Consider the following 20,561-nt stretch of genomic DNA (forward strand, 5'->3'; position numbering starts at 1 on the left):
TCAAATTTTACAAAAAATTCAGATACACTTGAATTTACATGAGCGAACTTGTTTGGAAAACATTCGTCTATCTCAAATTCGGCACAAATTCGGTCACTCAAGCATTTTTATAAGAAATCGGCAAAATTTGGACAAAGTTTGTTACGTGATAGCATTCCACTAATGCATTGTTATGACTTTGGCTACGATAGTGTTGCTGTATAATGAGCTGGGGGACATGTTTCATAAGGGGAGGGGGTAAGGAGAGGTTGGAGAAGCGGTGGCCTGTTTTTTTTTTTTCTTAACTTCATGTGTAGATATTCTGACCACTAATCAGGGCGCAGAAACCATCCAGAACATCTAGACACAAGTGCTTGTGTAAATGTCTGTCAAAGTCACATGTCCCTCTCCATATAAAGAGCAGACATGTTGTTTTGTTGCCATTTTGTCAGTGGAACAGTGCAGAGAGGCGACTCCTGCTGCTGCTACTCAATAATCAGAAAGTTATCTAGGCGGCTAATTGTCAGTCAGCTAGTTCAGATACATAGGATCCTGTGTGGCTGTGAAATCGACTTTGCAGTAGATAAATCATTTTTGCTCATTATGTGGTCCACAGACACCAGGGCACATTTCAGCATATGACTCTTTTGTGCTGCTAATATTGTACTTTACTAAGGAGTCCACATTTGAGAATATAAATTGTTGGTTCTAATGCCGTGCTCCAAAAAGTAGGGGACATTTCAGCATCTAATAATTTTGTCCACATATTTGTGCTCTGCTCAGGAGTCCATATGTAAGAATCTAAATTGTTAGTGCTAATACCATGGTCCTTGTCACGTGACCCATCCTGTGTGACGCGACCAGCAGGCCGGTAACTAAAACAACAAGATGCGGCACGTGATACTGTCCTGTGTGACATGGCTCACAGGCCGGTAACTAAAACATCAAGACAAGGGAAGGGAAACATTTACAATGGTGGGCCCTGCGATAGGGAAAGGGGACGTGGAAACCTTCTTCACTCCCCTGAGTCAGTTTCCCTAACGCTCCTAACGTTCCCCATGCCGGTTCCGCACCGGGCGCCGATCAGAAACCTGTCACCCTAGCACACCCTACACCTATCACTTGCTGGGGAGCTGGGTGGCGCAGGCACTGGCCCCACCGCTGTACTAATACACACAAAGGAAAAACACAAACGGGGAAACACAACTTAGCTTTACTCTGTTGCACTTTCTCCTGGCAACAGAGTCCACCACCAGAATGCAGCTCTCCTCCTGAATCGCTGCCACCAAGCTCTGTCAGAGCTACAAGGAAATCCCCTATGACTCCTTCCACACCAGGGCTAAGACAGTGCTGCAAGGAACGCTCTCCAGCTCCTTCCTCCACCATGGATGGTTGAAATGAACACTATCACCAACACTGATTGCAACACCTGTGACTCTTTTATAGCAGAGCCAGCAATCACACCTGCATTATAATCATGTGCACTAGAGTGCAATGATGCTCACCACCACCGGGGGCAAACTTAGTACAAACGACACCACAGTGCAATCCTAATGGCCACCGGGGGCAAAAACCAACCTTAGGCTGGTTTCACATTTGCGTTTTTTAGCGCTGGAAAAAAACGCATACCTGCGCATGCGTTTTTTCCCCTATATTTAACATGGGTGCGCATACCTGCGCGCTTGTAAGCGCATGTATGCGATTTTCATGCGCTGCGTTTTTTTGGGGTGTGCGTTGGTATTTTCCAGACGCAGCATGTTGCATTTTTTGGCCCTGCAAAAAAGCGCATGCGCACATATGCGCACGTTTTGCGCTAAAAATGGCCATTATAGCCTATGGATGCGCATATGTGCGCACTGGCATGCTCATGTATGCGTTTTTTTGCATATGCGTTTTTTTTTTTAACCATGGAATTTAGGGGTTTGGGTTAGAGTTAGGGTTAGTTAAGGGGGTTTAGGGTTAGGGTTATGGTCAGGGTTAGGGTTGGGGTTTGGGTCAGGGTTAGGGTTAAGTATGGTTTGGTTAAGGGTTAGGGTCAGGGTTAGGGTCAGGATTAGGGTTAAGTATGGTTTTGTTAAGGGTTAGGGTCAGGGTTAGGGTTAGGGTTAGGGTCAGGGTTAGGGTTAGGGTTAGGGTTAGGGTCAGGGTTAGGGTCAGGATTAGGGTTAAGTATGGTTTTGTTAAGGATTAGGGTCAGGGTTAGGGTCAGGATTAGGGTTAAGTATGGTTTTGTTAAGGGTTAGGGTCAGGGTTAGGGTTAGGGTTAGGGTCAGGGTTAGGGTTAGGGTCAGGGTTAGGGTTAAGTATGGTTTTGTTAAGGATTAGGGTCAGGGTTAGGGTCAGGATTAGGGTTAAGTATGGTTTTGTTAAGGGTTAGGGTCAGGGTTAGGGTTAGGGTTAGGGTCAGGGTTAGGGTCAGGATTAGGGTTAAGTATGGTTTTGTTAAGGGTTAGGGTCAGGGTTAGGGTTAGGGTTAGGGTCAGGGTTAGGGTTAGGGTTAGGGTCAGGGTTAGGGTTAGGGTTAGTTAGGGTTTAGGGTTTGGGTTAGGGTTAAGTATGATTTGGTTAAGGGTTAGGGTCAGGGTTAGGGTTAGGGTCAGGGTTAGGGTTAGGGTTAGGGTCAGGGTTAGGGTTAGTAAAGTCATGGTTTGGGTAGTGTGAGGGGCCACCTAAAAATGTTGGAAAAAAACGCAAATGCGGTAAAAACGCACTAAAAACGCATACAAACGCATAAAAACGCTGCGTTTTTTTCATGCATGCTCATAAAAATGCTTGAAAAAAACGCAGCAGTTGTATGCTTATGTATGCGTTTTTTCAATGCGTTTTTTTGCGGGAAAAACGCGCTGCAAAAAAAAGCAAGTGTGAAACTAGCCTTAAGCACAGCTTAGGAGCAAAAAAAGGTTACCTGTGCTTTTTATCAGTCCTGATCCAGCATGGATCATGACAGTCCTGAAACAAGTCTACATTTCTACTGAAAAATATTTTGGGCTGGTAATATTTTGGGCTAGGCAGGAGTCCACATTTGAAAATCTAAATTATTTTTGCTAATACCGTGGTCCTGAAAAAAGGACACATTTCTGCAGCAAAATTTTTTCAACTGATAATATTTTGGGCTAGGCTGGAGTCTACATTTGTACCAAATATGCCAGAATTATGAGTAAAGACCAAAGTCCATAGGGGAGCCTCCCAACACAATGAGGACAATATCAAAGGACAGACTGAACCCTATGTCTTCCAAAAAAGGATAAAACTTCTTATAAAAAGTATATATCTTATTGACCATATTTGAATGATTTAATAATCAAGTAAAGATAACTTGAGAATGGTGCAGGCGCAAAATATGTGACAGAACAAACAGGAAGTTAGCACTAAATGATAGTATAGGGAATGCATATATTTCTTTACATGCCGCAATAGTTTGATATAAACCACAGTGGATTGAAGAAAGCTAATTCCCATGAGGGAGCTATCAGAAACACTGTAAATTCATCATATGTGCGGTCCAAGGCATCTGAATATATATTTTGGTGGTAAAAAATGTAATGTATAGTTGAGCCTGAATGCAAAGACAGATGCCAAGAAGAATCATATATTTAAGATTAAAGTGGATAGACATACTAGCAGTACAATTAAATGCATTATTGCTCACCCATAAAGTACAAAAGTTGTCTGTATGCGCTGGTGAAAAAATTTAGAGCTGAGCAAATGTTTCAATATTTGGTTCTGCTCATAATTGCCAAATTTGCAAAATTCACCGATTTAATCATTAATTAAATCGCCGAATATAGCCAAACATGCACAGCACAAAAGCAAGCGTGGGAAAGATCGGCATAGCGATTCTGATCAGCAGTGAAATCATTCCTGCCTGTCAGAGGGCCACAGTTCCAACGCTGTCAGAAGACAGCGTGAGCCCGCAGCTGTGATCGGAGGTATAAAGTTTACCTCCGGTCACTGGTGCCAGATGAAGGGACTACAGCTCCCATGAGATGACACTTGCTGCCGCTAGTAACAGTGAGAGCAGGAGCGGCAGATGGGAGTATTTATCAGCAGCTCCTGCGCTGTAAATAAATTTTTAAGAAAAAAAACAGCAGAGCGGACCCGAACCCCATTCACTTGAATGGGAGGCCCGACAATACAGTGTTTGACACGCTGTCACATGCATGACAGTGCAGCAAACACCGCTTCTGGTCGGCAGTTACCATCGGTTAGAGAGCCGTGGTTCACACTCACTTATATAGCACCATTAATTCCTCAGTGCTTTACAGAGGTTATCAATTTCCTCAGAGTAGAAACAGTATAATGAGGCTCTGATTCCTTTTCCACTACAGGCAACCAACCAGATGGAGACCCAACTTGGAGTCTCCACATTTCATAAAATTGTTAGTAACATCAGCAGCAGTAGAAACAGCAAGCACAGAAGCCACGACAAAGGTGTGACAGATTGCCATAATGCAAGATCAATGCAGCACACTAAAAACGACACCATTGCCTAGTCTGCTCAGTCTGCGACCGGAGTGCAAATGTCATTGGAGATCTATGACTTGTTTATCATGATGAAAGTTAGGCAGTCTACACTTTCAGTGGAGAGGAAAATGTGCTTATCCATCAGGACACCACAATGCATAATGCATGGAAAAAGTCCGGATTGGCTGAAAAGGAAGTGAAACACCATAGCATATGGAATGGGTACACCTAGTGTATGAAAACTAGCAACTAGAGTTGAGCGAAAAGGGTTGGCCAAATTCAGAATTAGCTGACTTTTCCTAAAGTCGGTTTTCGCCAATCGAAACCGACCATAGCGTGAGGTCGGCCATGAGGTCGCCGACTTGAGCACCAAAGTCGCGTTTCCCACAATGCTTCCTGCGCCTTTTGTCAGCCAATCATCAAGGACGCACACTGTGGACAACGCGATTACATAGGCAGTGGCCCCTACCATCTTAGAGAAGGGCATCCAAGTGATTGGCTGGCTTTGTGTGGCGTCACAGTGGCTATAAAAGGCCGTGACCACCGACCGCCATCTTACTTCTGCCGATCTTAGCATAGGGAGAGGTTGCTGCTGCTCGTTCTCAATAGGGAGAGTGTTTGTGTTTAGGCAGGCAAAAAAAAGTGCTTCTGCTGTTTACGATTTTCACTGTACAACACAACTGTATAGTGTGCAGTGACAGGGGAGGATATGTTTGTGTGCAGCAGCTCTGTTGGTTATTAGGCTGCCTTATAAGGCTCCCTGATAGCTGCATTGCTGTTTGCACACTGCTGTGCAGAGTGCTTTTTAAAAGCAAAAAATTTTTTATTCCTTTCCTCTGCAGTTACCAAGCGTTCTGTTGGTGATTAGGTTGCCTTATAAGGCTACCTGATCGCTGCATTGCTGTTTCCACACTGCTGTGCAGAGTGCTTTTCTAAAAGCAAAAATCCTTTTATTCCTTTTCTCTGCACAGTAGTTACTGAGCGTAAATTTTTGCACACACCGTATAGAGGTGTACGCTCCTCACACACTACCGTGTACCGGCTGGTATCACGGACAAATACATGCTATATGTGTGTGACTCCATCAAAAAATACACGGAGATTAACATTTTTCCATACATACAGTCATGGCCAAAAGTATTAACACCCCTGCAATTCTGTCAGATAATACTCAGTTTCTTCCTGAAAATGATTGCAAACACAAATTCTTTGGTATTATTATCTTCATTTAATTTGTCTTAAATGAAAAAACACAAAAAGAATTGTCCTAAAGCCAAATTGGATATAATTCCACACCAAACATAACAAAGAGGGTGGACAAAAGTATTGGCACTGTTCGAAAAATCATGTGATGCTTCTCTAATTTGTGTAATTAACAGCACCTATAACTTACCTGTGGCACCTAACAGGTGTTGGCAATAACTAAATCACACTTGCAGCCAGTTGACATGGATTAAAGTTGACTCAACCTCTGTCCTGTGTCCTTGTGTGTACCACATTGAGCATGGAGAAAAGAAAGAAGACCAAAGAACTGTCTGAGGACTTGAGAAACCAAATTGTGAGGAAGCATGAGCAATCTCAAGGCTACAAGTCCATCTCCAAAGACCTGAATGTTCCTGTGTCTACCGTGTGCAGTGTTATCAAGAAGTTTAAAGCCCATGGCACTGTGGCTAACCTCCCTAGATGTGGCCGGAAAAGAAAAATTGACAAGAGATTTCAGCGCAAGATTGTGCGGATGTTGGATAAAGAACCTCCACTAACATCCAAACAAGTTCAAGCTGCCCTGCAGTCCGAGGGTACAACGGTGTCAACCCGTACTATCCGTCGGCATCTGAATGAAAAGGGACAGTATGGTAGGAGACCCAGGAAGACTCCACTTCTTACCCCGAGACATAAAAAAGCCAGGCTGGAGTTTGCCAAAACTTACCTGAAAAAGCCTAAAACATTTTGGAAGAATGTTCTTTGGTCAGATGAGACAAAAGTAGAGCTTTTAGGGCAAAAGCATCAACATAGAGTTAACAGGAGAAAAAAGAGGCATTCAAAGAAAAGTACATGGTCCCTACAGTCAAACATGGCGGAGGTTCCCTGATGTTTTGGGGTTGCTTTGCTGCCTCTGGCACTGGACTGCTTGACCGTGTGCATGGCATTATGAAGTCAGAAGACTACCAACAAATTTTGCAGCATAATTTAGGGCCCAGTGTGAGAAAGCTGGGTCTACCTCAGAGGTCATGGGTCTTCCAGCAGGACAATAACCCAAAACACACTTCAAAAAGCACTAGAAAATGGTTTGAGAGAAAGCACTGGAGACTTCTAAGGTGGCCAGCAATGAGTCCAGACCTGAATCCCATAGAACACCTGTGGAGAGATCTAAAAATGGCAGTTTGGAGAAGGCACCCTTCAAATATCAGGGACCTGGAGTAGTTTGCCAAAGAAGAATGGTCTAAAATTCCAGCAGAGCATTGTAAGAAACTCATTGATGGTTACCGGAAGCAGTTGGTCGCAGTTATTTTGGCTAAAGGTTGTGCAACCAAGTATTAGGCTGAGGGTGCCAATACTTTTGTCCGGCCCATTTTTGGAGTTTTGGGTGAAATGATCAATGTTTTGCTTTTGGCTTCATTCTCTTTTGCGTTTTTTTATTTAAGACAAATTAAATGAAGATAATAATACCAAAGAATTTGTGTTTGCAATCATTTTCAGGAAGAAACTGAATATTATCTGACAGAATTGCAGGGGTGTCAATACTTTTGGCCATGACTGTACACCGTATAGAGGTGTCCAATTCTCAAACAATATCGAATATCTGGTGTTCGTAGTACGGTCACATCTACACAGAGTCAGCGTGTGTGACATTCCGTAAATTTATATAGGGACATTTCCATTTCTCCATACACCGCATTGAACTGTCCGATTCTCAAACAGTATCGCATATCTGCTGTTCTTATTATGGTCACATCTCCACAGAGTCAGCGTGTGTATGTGACTTTCCGGAAATTCATATACTGACATTTCCACTTCTCCATACATCGTATTGAGCTATCCGATTCTCAAACAGTATTGTATATCTGCTGTTCTTATTATGGTCACATCTACACAGAGTCAGCATGTGTGTAACATTCCGTAAATACATATACGGACATTTCCATTTCTCCATACGCCATATTGAGCTGTCCGATTCTCAAACAGTATCGGATATCTGCTGTTCTTATTATGGTCACATCTACACAGAGTCAGCGTGTGTGTGTGACGCTCCGTAAATACATATACGGAGATTGACAGTTTCACCAACAATGTATACAGCTGTAAACCTCTGATACAGTACCGTATAACTGCTTGTTAGATTATTGTTATGATTGAGTCACCGAGGAGGAAAGCAAGACCAAGCTAAGCCACAGAAAATCAGAGAGGCTAGTAACTAAGCGGATTGCAGACCCTTGATCCTAGCCACACAACTAGCAGTAGCTGTGGAGCGTACCTACGATGATCCTAGATGCCTCGACACAGCCGGAGAACTAAATAAGCCTAAAGCAAGAAAGGGGAAATCTAAACTGCCCCAGAGCAGTCCCCAAAGGAATAGATAGCCCCCAAACTTATATTGTCAGTGAGACAAGATGAAAACACAAATGCAGATAGGAAAATAGACTGAGCAAACAATGGGGCCCACACTAACTAGACAGGACAGGAAAGGAAAGACTGTCTGCAATCACGCAAAAAACCCTGCAAAAAATGCCCAACACGTCTGATAGAAAAATACTGAAGTCACTAGACTTCGGCCACTATATCAGCACTCTGGTGTATTCTGAAAGCAGAGCAAAAAGAGGCCAATCTAATAAGGGACAAAAACAAGCTGGCACAAGCAGTAACATAAGGATGGAAATTAAGCACAGCCCCAGCTGGAGCTGGCTGAATACACAAAACTGAAATAGACAAAACCAGATCAAATGTGAACTATAGCAAAAGAACACTTAGCTGAGCATGCAGGGACTGAGCTGGAAACTAAGACCTCAGGAGGCTGCCTTAAATCCAGTCAGAAACTCCAGATCTCCAGTCATCCTCCTCATTATCAGGTGGCAGGCCTCTGTTAATTAGATCAGCTCCATTGCCTCCAGTAACCACCAAAGGGAGCCCGGAAAGAGAACTCGCGACCCCTCTGTCAATATAACCAGCTCCACTACCTTCACTAGTAACCAGAGGTAGGCCAGAAAGTGAATTCACAACAGATTACGGTGAAATACATAATGGGTGAGCGTCACAAAATATATACTGAGATTTCACTTCTTACATACACCTTACACAGCTGTAGGATACTCATACAGTATCATTTCTCAGCTGCTGTTTTGGTACATTTTCCCAAACATGAGGAAGTCTGGTGGAAGAGGCTGCGGACGTGGGCGGGGTGGCGCAGCTGGTACTGATGGTGGTGGTGGTGCATCGGCTGGTTCTGGCAAAACCACAATAGCAGCTAAGGCAGGAGGGGTTGAGCCTGCGTAATCATCTGGCACAAGAAGGCCATTAAGTTTCCCTTTTCTTGGAGTAGGTAAACTGCTTTTAAAGCCGGAGCATCAAGAACAGGTTTTGGCTTACATTGCCGAAACAGCCTCCAGCTCTATTGCCTTCTATTCTGAAGTAACAAAAACTGCAAGCACAGAGCCATCAGTGCAGGCTTCTGGTCAGGAACAACACCTTTCCTTGTGTCCTTCACCCACACCAAAAGTGAAGGATGCTGCAGCACACGCTTCAGATTACTCCATGGAGCTCTTTTCACATACCATTCCTGGGTTATCAAGTCAAATCCTGAATTCCCCAGTCCAAGATGAATCTGATATGGAGTGCACTGATGCACAGCCACTGCTAGATGATTCTGCTGGTACATTCACCCACAGCATTACATTGCCCTCGAAGTCTACTGAGCCCGAATCAGACCCTGATGAAACTCAGGTGCCCCTTCCCGCATACTATACCACCTTGCACAGTGACACAGAGGAAGGTACAGGGGAAGGTGCAGATGACATTGAAGACGAGGTCATGGATGACCCAGTTGTTGACCAGGATTGGCATCCATTGGGGGGAGAGGGTGCTGGTGACAATAGGTCAGAACAGGAGAAGGATCCGCAGCAGGCATCGTCATCGCAGCAGCGGTATCTGGCAGGCCCGTAGCTGTCAAAAAACTTGTTAAGAAAACTAAAAGAGTTACAGGACAGCTTGGCCAGATGGTCAAATTAGCACAGCGTGCAAGCCCTGAAAATTTGTACCATAGTAGGAAGAGTGCAGTGTGGCACTTTTTTGAACAAAATCCTACTGATGACGCAACGGTTATCTGAAAGAAGTGCAGAAGGACCTTTACGAAATTTGAATACCAGTTGCATGCTTAGACATTTAACCAACATGCACTTGCAAGCGTGGACGGACAACAAAACCTCAGGTAGCACATGTACACCTGCTCCGACTGAAGTTAGCCGGCAACGCTCCATCGCTTCCCCACTGTAAGGCCAATGCTAAGCACGCCACCATCAAGAAATGATGAGGTGTCATCGCTAGGCCAAAGCAGTCAGGCAATCACAATATAAATAAACTGGAGCAGTGGGCAGCAACTAACAGAATGGTTTTTAACAGGGAAAAATGAAAAGTACTACATCTGGACAATAAAAATGAAAAAAGCATATACAGAATGGGAGGAATAGGGCTAAGCAACAGCACATGTGAAAAAGACTTGGGTATACTAATAGATCACAGACTGAATATGAGTCAACAGTGTGATGCAGCAGCAAAAAAGGCAAATGTAATTCTAGGATGTATTAACAGAAGCATACAGTCTATATCACGTGAAGTCATTACTTCCCTCTACTCCTCTTTGGTCAGACCTCATCTGGAATATTGTGTCCAGTTTTGGGCACCACATTTTAAAAAAGACATCAACAAAGTGGAGCAAGTTCAGAAAAGAGCGACCAGAATGGTGACCGGTCTGCAAACCCTGTCTTATGAGGAAAGGTTGCAGGATTTGGGAATGTTTAGTTTGCAAAAGAGAAGACTGAGAGGAGACTTAATAGCTGTCTACAAATATCTAAAGGGCTGTCACATTGTAGAAGGATCATCTTTATTCTCATTTGAACAAGGAAAGACTAGAAGCAATGGGTGAAACTGAATGGGAGGAGGCACAGATTAGATATTAGAAAAAATGTTTTGACAGAGTGATCAATGAGTGGAACAGGCTGCCACGAGAAGTGGTGAGTTCTCCTTCAATGGAAGTCCTCAAACAGAGGCTGGACAGACATCTGACTGGGATGATTTAGCGAATCCTGCTTTGAGCAGGGGGTTGGACCAGATGGCCCAGGAGGTCCCTTATAACTCTACAATTCTATGATTCTATGATTCTATTTTCGAGAGGAAACACTGAATCTAGGTCATCAACACTCTCACCATCACCAACCACTTCTCAGTCCATCCGTCAGTGGTGAACGCTGAAAGACCTCTGTAAAGTCCTTCAGTGTTTTGAGGAATGCACACGGCTGGTAAGCTCAGACGACGCCATCATAAGCATGAGCATACCAGTTATGCATCTGCTCATGCAAACTTTGACGCACATTAAGGATCAGGTGTCTGCAGCTGAGGAGCAACAGGAGGGGGAGGAGGAGGAGGGAAGCCTTGATGACAGTCAGCCATTGTCTGGTCAGGGTACTGGCATGGACGAGGTGGAGGAAGAAGAGGAAGATGAGGAGGGGGATGATTATTTTGGGGAGGAGGATGCTTCTCATGGGGCAAGAGAAAATGTGGGCATGCCAAGGTCAGGTAGAGGGTTTGTGCGTGACTGGAGGGATGTGGATTTGCCAGAAAGTGCTCCTCCACCCACCACTGGCAGTGCAGCATTGACACCTGGAACATTGGCCCACATGTGTGACTATGCCTTGCGGATCCTAAAAAGGGACCCTCGCATTGCCAAAATGATGAGGGTCGATGACTACTGGTTGGCCAGCATCCTCGATCCACGCTATAAAGGCAAATTACACAACATCATGCCACAGGAGAACCTAGAGCTAATATTGGCTAACAAACAAGCAACTCTGGTAAACCGGTTGCTTGAGACATGTAAGCCCGAAAGGGCAGGGTCCTCTCACCCCTCTGTATCAGTCTGTCTTTGTTAGTTTGTTTACTGTAAGTGATATCTGTAATTTGTATGTAACCACTTCTCATGTACAGCACCATTGAATCAATGGTGCTATATAAATAAATAATAATAATAATACATCTAACATGAGCAAGAAAGATAAAAACAATCTTTATTGAAACATGATTATACATGAGAATCATTGCATAAAAGCATAATGTAAAAGGGGAGACATGACAAACAAGTAACCGCACCCTAGGGCAAGTAGCATAATGTGAATGCCGGCATACAGATCAGTAAGAACTTGTAAGGAAATATATTAAATATTAACCATGCATATACACTCACTGGCCACTTTATTAGGTACACCATGCTAGTAAGGGGTTGGACCCCCTTTTGCCTTCAGAACTGCCTCAATTCTTCGTGGCAGAGATTCAACAAGGTGCTGGAAGCATTCCTCAGAGATTTTGGACCATATTGACATGATGGCATCACACAGTTGGCGCAGATTTGTCGGCTGCACATCCCTGATGCGAATCTCCCGTTCCACCACATCCCAAAGATGCTCTATTGGATTGAGATCTGGTGACTGAGGAGGCCATTTGAGTACAGTAAACTCATTGTCATGTTCAAGAAACCAATCTGAGATGATTCGAGCTTTAGGACATGGCGCATTATCCTGCTGAAAGTAGCCATCAGATGTTGGGTACATTGTGGTCATAAAGGGATGGACATGGTCAGCAACAATACTCAGGTAGGCTGTGGCGTTGCAACGATGCTCAATTGGTACCAAGGGGCCCAAAGAGTGCCCAGAAAAAATTCCCCACACCATGACACCACCACCACCAGCCTGAACCGTTGATACAAGGCAGGATGGATCCATGCTTTCATGTTGTTTACGCCAAATTCTGACCCTACCATCCGAATGTCACAGCAGAAATCGAGACTCATCAGACCAGGCAACGTTTTTCCAATCTTCTACTGTCCAATTTCGATGAGCTTGTGCAAATTGTAGCCTCAGTTTCCTGTTCTTAGCTGAGAGGAGTGGTACCCAGTGTGGTCTTCTGCTGCTGTAGCCCATCTGCCTCAAAGTTCGACGCACTGTGCGTTCAGAGATGCTCTTCTGGCCACCTTGGTTGTAACGGGTGGCAATTTGAGTCACTGTTGCCTTTCTATCAGCTCGAACCAGTCTGCCCATTCTCCTCTGACCTCTGGCATCAACATGGCATTTCCGGCCACAGAACTGCCGCTCCCTGGATTTTTTTTCTTTTTTGGACCATTCTCTGTAAACCCTAGAGATGGTTGTGCGTGAAAATCCAAGTAGATCAGCAGTTTCTGAAATTCTCAGACCAGCCCTTCTGGCACCAACAATCATGCCACGTTCAAAGGCACTCAAATCACCTTTCTTCCCCATACTGATGCTCGGTTTGAACTGCAGGAGATTGTCTTGACCATGTCTACATGCCTAAATGCACTGAGTTGCCACCATGTGATTGGCTGATTAGAAATTAAGTCTTAACACACAGTTGGACAGGTGTACCTAATAAAGTGGCCAGTGAGTGTAGATGCCAACATGTCAGGCTAATAAAATTGCATACATATGCTAATAATAAATGCAAGGTTGATATCCATATTACAAGGTGTAGCGATGAAAAGTTCCAAAGTGAATGTGACAAAAATCAAAATATCCACCACAAGGTTAGACCAGAAGAAAGTGAATACCCGGGTTAGCAACAAATAGTGTGTGCATATGCAAAATGGCTGTATAAATCCCAGAAGATATTCTGGTTAGTGGCAGAAAAAGTGCATGGAGATATGATCAATGCATATTTACCTTAGGAGTGCGGGCAGGAGGACCCCGACGCGCGTTACGTGTTAGCTTTATCAAGGGGCGTACAGTGGGGCTGTTTTTGCGCTTTTATATATGGTATGTATAAGGCAGGCATTTATGCAACGCCTCCGATCAGCTGGCCGGGGAGGCGCCGTCACAGGCCGGCGCCACGCACGGCCGCTCCTCCTCCCAGCTCGACGCGTCAGAGAAAGAAGGGAGGAATAGTACAAGTATTAGATTGTTTATGGAAGCAGCACTCAGAGCATGGATAAGATGTTCAAAATATATAAATGAATCCATATAAATATATATTCTCTGCGGATGGTATAAAAATGGGGTTGCGTGTGTGTTTGTGGAAACAGTGTGTACATAGTGAGAGTCACTATGTACACACTGTTTCCACAAACACACACGCAACCCCATTTTTATACCAGCCGCAGAGAATATATATTTATATGGATTCATTTATATATTTTGAACATCTTATCCATGCTCTGCGTGCTGCTTCCATAAACAATCTAATACTTGTACTATTCCTTCCTTCTTTCTCTGCTGGTAGCAGGGCACGACCCGCTCACTGCCCGGCTTTGGCTGTCGTCATAGTGACGCGTTGCCATGCCGCCGCTTCCTCCTTCCTGCTCTGACGCGTCGAGCTGGGAGGAGGCGCGGCCGTGCGTGGCGCCGGCCTGTGACGGCGCCTCCCCGGTCAGCTGATCGGAGGCATTGCATAAACGCCTGCCTTATACATACCATATATAAAGGTGCAAAAACAGCCCCACTGTACGCCCCTTGATAAAGCTAATGCAAAACGCGCGTCGGGGTCCTCCTGCCCGCACTCCTAAGGTAAATATGCATTGATCATATCTCCATGCACTTTTTCTGCCACTAACCAGAATATCTTCTGGGATTTATACAGCCATTTTGCATATGCACACACTATTTGTTGCTAATCCGGGTGTTCACTTTCTTCTGGTCTAACCTTGTGGTGGATATTTTGATTTTTGTCGCATTCACTTTGGAACTTTTCATCGCTACACCTTGTAATATGGATATCAACCTTGCATTTATTATTAGCATATGTATGCAATTTTATTAGCCTGACGTGTTGGCATCTATATGCATGGTTAATATTTAATATATTTCCTTACAAGTTCTTACTGATCTGTATGCCGGCATTCACATTATGCTACTTGCCCTAGGGTGCGGTTACTTTTTTGTCATGTCTCCCTCCTTTTACATTATGCTTTTATGCAATGATTCTCATATATAATCATGTTTCAATAAAGATTGATTTTTTAGACATAGCTTCTTTCTTGCTCATGTTAGATGTATGAATTTTTGAAGCTCTTTGTCTTCTAGGCATTTCTATGTTTGAATTCAAATAATAATAAAAATTCCCAGCACACAGCAGTGGAGCTGGTTCTCCCACGAGCCATAGTGGGCAAAATGGAAGAGGTGTTCGTGGTGCACACAGCCAAACTGGCATTGGAGACAGGGGTATTCTGACCATGTTGTTTCTCAAGTCCCGCGCACACAACAGCTAATACAGAATCGATTGCAAGTGACAGGAGACAGCAGTTGTCAACTATGGTTACAAACTACTTCTCCCATATCGAGGTTCTCCCTCACAGGTCATTCCCCTTTGATTGTTGGGCCTCAAAACACGACACATGGCCTGAATTGGCACAATATGCCTTACAGGAGCTCGCTTGCCCTGCTGCTAGTGTGCTATCTGAAAGAGTCTTCAGTGCTGCTGGATCAATCCTGACAGAAAAAAGGACCCACCTGTCGACCCAAAATGCTGATGATCTAACCTTTATTAAAATTAACCATGCATGGATTTCCAAAGATTTTGTCCCACCCTCCCCTGATAACACATAGGTTGCCATAAAAAAGGCTTGCTTTTGTCCTCATCTTCCTATGACTTCTCCAATTCCTCCATTTGCAGCAGCTGAAAGTCCAGCCTAAACATCAACATATCCTATCTTTTTAACCTCCCTAAATGGGCTGCACCCCACACCACAGGACCGGGGTCACCACCTGCCGCACCCGGGCAAGTGCTGTTGCCCTGTACACATGTGGGGCCCCACCCTTGGGCGATGGCACAGGGCCTCTCATAGTACAATAAAGTGTCTCTGACGGTGGGGGCCCACTCACCATCAGACACACTGGCGTACGATGAGGGGCCCTGTGCCAGTACCAGCGCCCACGAGTGGGTCCCCCCTGCTTGCTCAGGGACACAGCACTTGCAATACTTACCTCTCCCTGCTCCACTGCTGTGTAGTCTGGCCAGTTAAATCCTTCACAGGGATGGCCACTACAAATTTGGTGTACTGATCGATGATGGTTAAGATGTAGCTATGTCCTGTCCTGGTGGGCTCTACCTTCAGATTACCAATGTCATCTGAGTTGCCGTCACATGAGCATTAAGCATTAAACAAGTCAAAATTAAGTGCCGCAGGACTCGAATCACTGGAGGAGAGGATGCCATCAAGCTGTTAATGGAACACACAACTCCCATGTTGTCACAATTAAAATGGATCCTTCTGACCCGAAACTCCTCCTTCCATAGGTTCACAGCCACTAGTATAGGCAAAATATCCAACCAAGCAATATTCCTAACAAGGCCCAGCTGAAACCACTCCTCAGGCCACGCAGCCGCGCACCACAGGCCCCTAAAATATGACCAAAAACAAACTCCATCACACGGATCTGTGAACAACTCCAAGTTATCATTTTCAAGTGCCTCCTCCATGAGCCAAAAACGTCTATTGTATTGCTCCCGAAAATAGACCCAGAATTCCATATCAGCCTTATGTTCACTGTTAAGCCGAACAAAATGATGCGGAGGCCTCACTCCCGCCGAAGCGCTCGCCAGTCGCCGAGAAAAGACCCGACCCATTGTAATAATGCGACAACCAAAAGTCAAATTCACAAGTAGTGACTGCACCTATGTCAGCGACAATTTCTTTAACCGTCTTGCCAGAGACACCTCATCCCGCAACGCCTTTACCTTATCCTCCGTCAAACGGAACTCACATTTTAACAAATCAATCACGATTCACAAAAACGATAGGCACGTACAAGGCCCCTCTGTTTTACCAGGAGCAAGCGGTACAACAAAACGCTATGCCACCCATTCCGCCACTCTAATTAACCTCTCCCAACAACTAGAATTAGCCCGACCGATACACAAACAATCATCCAGGTAATGAATCAAGGAATCAAAAACCGATACTTCACAGACAACCCATTCGAGAAAAGAACTGAATGCCTCAAAGAACGCACAAGACACCGATCAACCCATTGTCAAACACCTATCAACCAAAAAAACACCACCCCAGTAACACACCAACAACTTAACACTATCCGGATGAACAGGGATCAACATAAATGCAGACTAAATATCCGTTTTAGGCAAAAGTGCCCCCTTCCAACATTTCCGGACAAATTTTGCCGCCTCCTCAAATGACTTATAAATAGTGTTGAGCGATACCGTTCGATACCCAAAAATATCGCATCGGATGGTATCGCCCGATACGAAAAAAATATCGGGTATCATTCAAGTCAATGGGACTTCCGGTATCGGAATTAAAAAAGGCCTTTATTTCCTTGTTGGCTAATTCTACATAATTGAAAACAAATAAGAATCATGTAGAATGTATTGTGGGAGGTGGAGGAGACATTAAAAGCATAGTGGTTTATTCAAATCACATGGCATAGCATTAATTCCAATTTTTTTTTTCAAGACGTTCGGAGTTAAAAAGATATTGACTATGTTAACTTTTTTATATTTAGTCAGATATGTATGTTTCGCAACTTCCATGCTCTTCACCTTCTTTTGTACTTCTCCCACACTTTCTTCTTCATGATCCGCAGCAGTAGCATTTTTTTCATCAACTTTTTATTCACCTTATTCATCTTCTTCTTCTTCACCTTCTTCCCATTAATTTTTTTTTTCCATTCTTCATATTCTTCTTATTCAGCTATTATTAATTTTCATATGCTATTTCTTCATCTTCTTCCTATTCTTCTTTTTCTTCATTTTCTTATGGTGACAGGCATTCCTGTAGTACTTATCTATAAAAGTTATAAGATTACACCTTACGTTCTGCCTGTCACTAAAGATTTACAACAGGATTTGTCCGCGTTCAGTTTGGCCTGCAGCAGCAGGCATTTTCCAGGGACACCACGAGGAGGAACGGACTCACCCCCATTTACTGCTTAGTCTTCTTCTGCTTATAATTTTGATTTCTTCTATGCTGATTTTTTGTCTTATGCTTAATGTTCTTCTGCTTTCTGTTCTTCTGCTTTTGCTTCTTCTGCTTCTTGTTCTTCTGTCTTTTGTTCTGTATCTTGGTGGTTGTCTTCATGTTCTTTGTCCTCTTGGTCTTATTATTTAGGGTCATATTTCTGGTCTTCTTTGGTGTGGTCCTCAGGGTCGTCATCATCAGGGTCATCGTCATGGAGATCAATAAGGATTACCAAAGACAATTTCAAAAAGCTTGATCTTGGAAATGTAGCAGAAGGTACAAGAAGGCTGAGAAACTGGCGAGAACCAGCAGACAGTGCTGGCACCCGGATGGGTAGCAGAAGGAACAAGAGCCAATGGCACTACCGAGGACCAACTGACGGTGCTGGACCACGGTTACTAAGCAGAAGGTACCTGTGCTAAAAAGCACTACCAAGGACCAGCTGACGGTGCTGGACCTCGGATACCGAGATGGAGGCACCTAGGCCAAAGGCTGTGGCGAGAACCAGCAGACAGTGCTGGCACCCGGATGGGTAGCAGAAGGAACAAGAGCCAATGGCACTACCGAGGACCAACTGACGGTGCTGGACAACGGTTACTAAGCAGAAGGTACCTGTGCTAAAAAGCACTACCAAGGACCAGCTGACGGTGCTGGACCTCAGATACCGAGATGGAGGCACCTAGGCCAAAGGCTGTGGTGAGAACCAGCAGACAGTGCTGGCACCCGGATGGGTAGCAGAAGGAACAAGAGCCAATGGCACTACCGAGGACCAACTGACGGTGCTGGACCACGGTTACTAAGCAGAAGGTACCTGTGCTAAAAAGCACTACCAAGGACCAGCTGACGGTGCTGGACCTCGGATACCGAGATGGAGGCACCTAGGCCAAAGGCTCTGGCGAGAACCAGCAGACAGTGCTGGAACCCAGGTGGGTAGCAGAAGGTACCCATTGAAAGCAAAGAAGCCAGGCCGCAAGCCGGCCGCAGTTACCGAAACCCACAGTCCTACAGGGGGTCCATGTCCCATTGGCACTACGGATCCAGCCTTCAGTGCCAGTTCCCGCAGCCCACATAGGAGTCACCTAAACTGCAGGCATCGTAGAGTCGGATAACCCGGCTGCAAGACGACAGGACAACGGATTGGTGGCATTGACCTTGACACTACCCGGAAACAGCAGGCGTGCTTGAACCAGGCTGGGCAACAGGGAGTCCCCGTGCCAAAGACACTGCCGAGAACCAGCTGACGGTGCTGGAACCCAGATGAGTAGCAAAAGCTACAAGAGCCAATGGCACTACGGAGGAACAGCTGACGGTGCTGGACCATGGTTACTAGGCAGGAGGTACCTGTGCTAGAAAGCACTACCAAAGACCAGCTGACGGTGCTGGACCTTGGATACCGAGATGGAGGCACCTAAGCCAAAGGCTCTGGCGAGAACCAGCAGACAGTGCTGGAACCCGGGTGGGTAGTAGAAGGTACCCATTGAAAGCAAAGTAGCCAGGCCGCAAGCCGGCCGCAGTTACCGAAACCCACAGTCCTACAGGGGGTCCATGTCCCATTGGCACTACGGATCCAGCCTTCAGTGCCAGTTCCCGCAGCCCACATAGGAGTCACCTAAACTGCAGGCACCGTAGAGTCGGCTAACCCGGCCGCAAGACGACAGGACAACGGATTGGTGGCATAGTGACCTTGACACTACTCGGAAACAGCAGGCGTGCTTGAACCAGGCTGGGCAACAGGGAGTCCCCGTGCCAAAGACACTGCCGAGCACCAACTGGCATTGTTGGAGCCCAGGGACAATTATGTTGTAGGCCGAGGCCTACTTGGTGGTAGTTTTAGATTGTTTGTAGGCTACAACAGACTGTCAAGGTGCTCCAATTAGGCATCTGTCTCCACTCTGTTTCCAGGATTTCACGTGACCACCAACACCGCCAGTTTATGCGTACAGCAGCCGTCTGCCCAATCCACACGTGTTGCTGTGTTACTGGGATTCTGTAATGTCAGCAGATCCCCACCACTTGCAGTGGGAAGGTGGACAGTGCAGGAGACAGTGGCGGACACATATTGGGGGATCTGCTGACGTTACAGAACCCCAGTAACACAGGAACACGTGTGGAATGCGTGGACGGCAACTGTGAGCAGGAACTGGCGGTGTTGGAGGTCAGGGGAAATACTAGAGACAGAGTGGAGACAGAGGCCAAATCAGAGAATGTTTAAATCTGAAGTAGTTACAATTTGGAGGCAGCAGCAGTTTGCCCTCCACACAGCAGGGGATCAGCTGACGTTACTGAACCCCACTTTCACATGAACGAGTGTGTTTTTCTATGTGGACAGCACTTCCGAGCACCAACTGGCGGTGTTGGAGCCCAGGGACAATCATGGTGCAGGCCGAGGCCTTCTAGGAGCCAGGTGTAAAGCTGAGGTATTTTGACTTTGGAGGGAGCAGGACACTTTGCCCTCCACACAGCAGGGGATCAGCCGACGTTACAGAACCCCACTTTCACATGAACGAGTGTGTTTTTCTGTATGGACGGCACTTCCGAGCAACAACTGACGATGTTGGAGCCCAGGGATAGTCATTTTGTAGGCTGAGGCCTACTTGGAGGCAGTTTAAGATAAGACGTTGTTTGAATTTGGAGGCAGCAGCAGTTTGCCCTCCACACAGCAGGGAATCAGCTGACATTACTGACCCCCACTTTCACATGAACAAGTGTATTTTTCTGTGTGGACAGCACTTCCGAGCACCAACTAGCGTTGTTGGAGCCCAGGGAGAACCAGGGTGCAGGCCGAGGCCTACTTGGTGGCAGTTTTAGATTGTTTGTAGGCTACAACAGACTGCCAACGTGCTCCAATTAGGCATCTGTCTCCACTCTGTTTCCAGGATTTCACGTGACTACCAACACCACCAGTTTATGCGTACAGTAGCCGTCTGCCCAATCC

The sequence above is a fragment of the Dendrobates tinctorius genome, unplaced genomic scaffold (genome assembly GCF_039654945.1).
Source record: "Dendrobates tinctorius isolate UK_male_01 unplaced genomic scaffold, ASM3965494v1 ptg000113l, whole genome shotgun sequence".
NCBI classification, from domain to species: domain Eukaryota; kingdom Metazoa; phylum Chordata; class Amphibia; order Anura; family Dendrobatidae; genus Dendrobates; species Dendrobates tinctorius.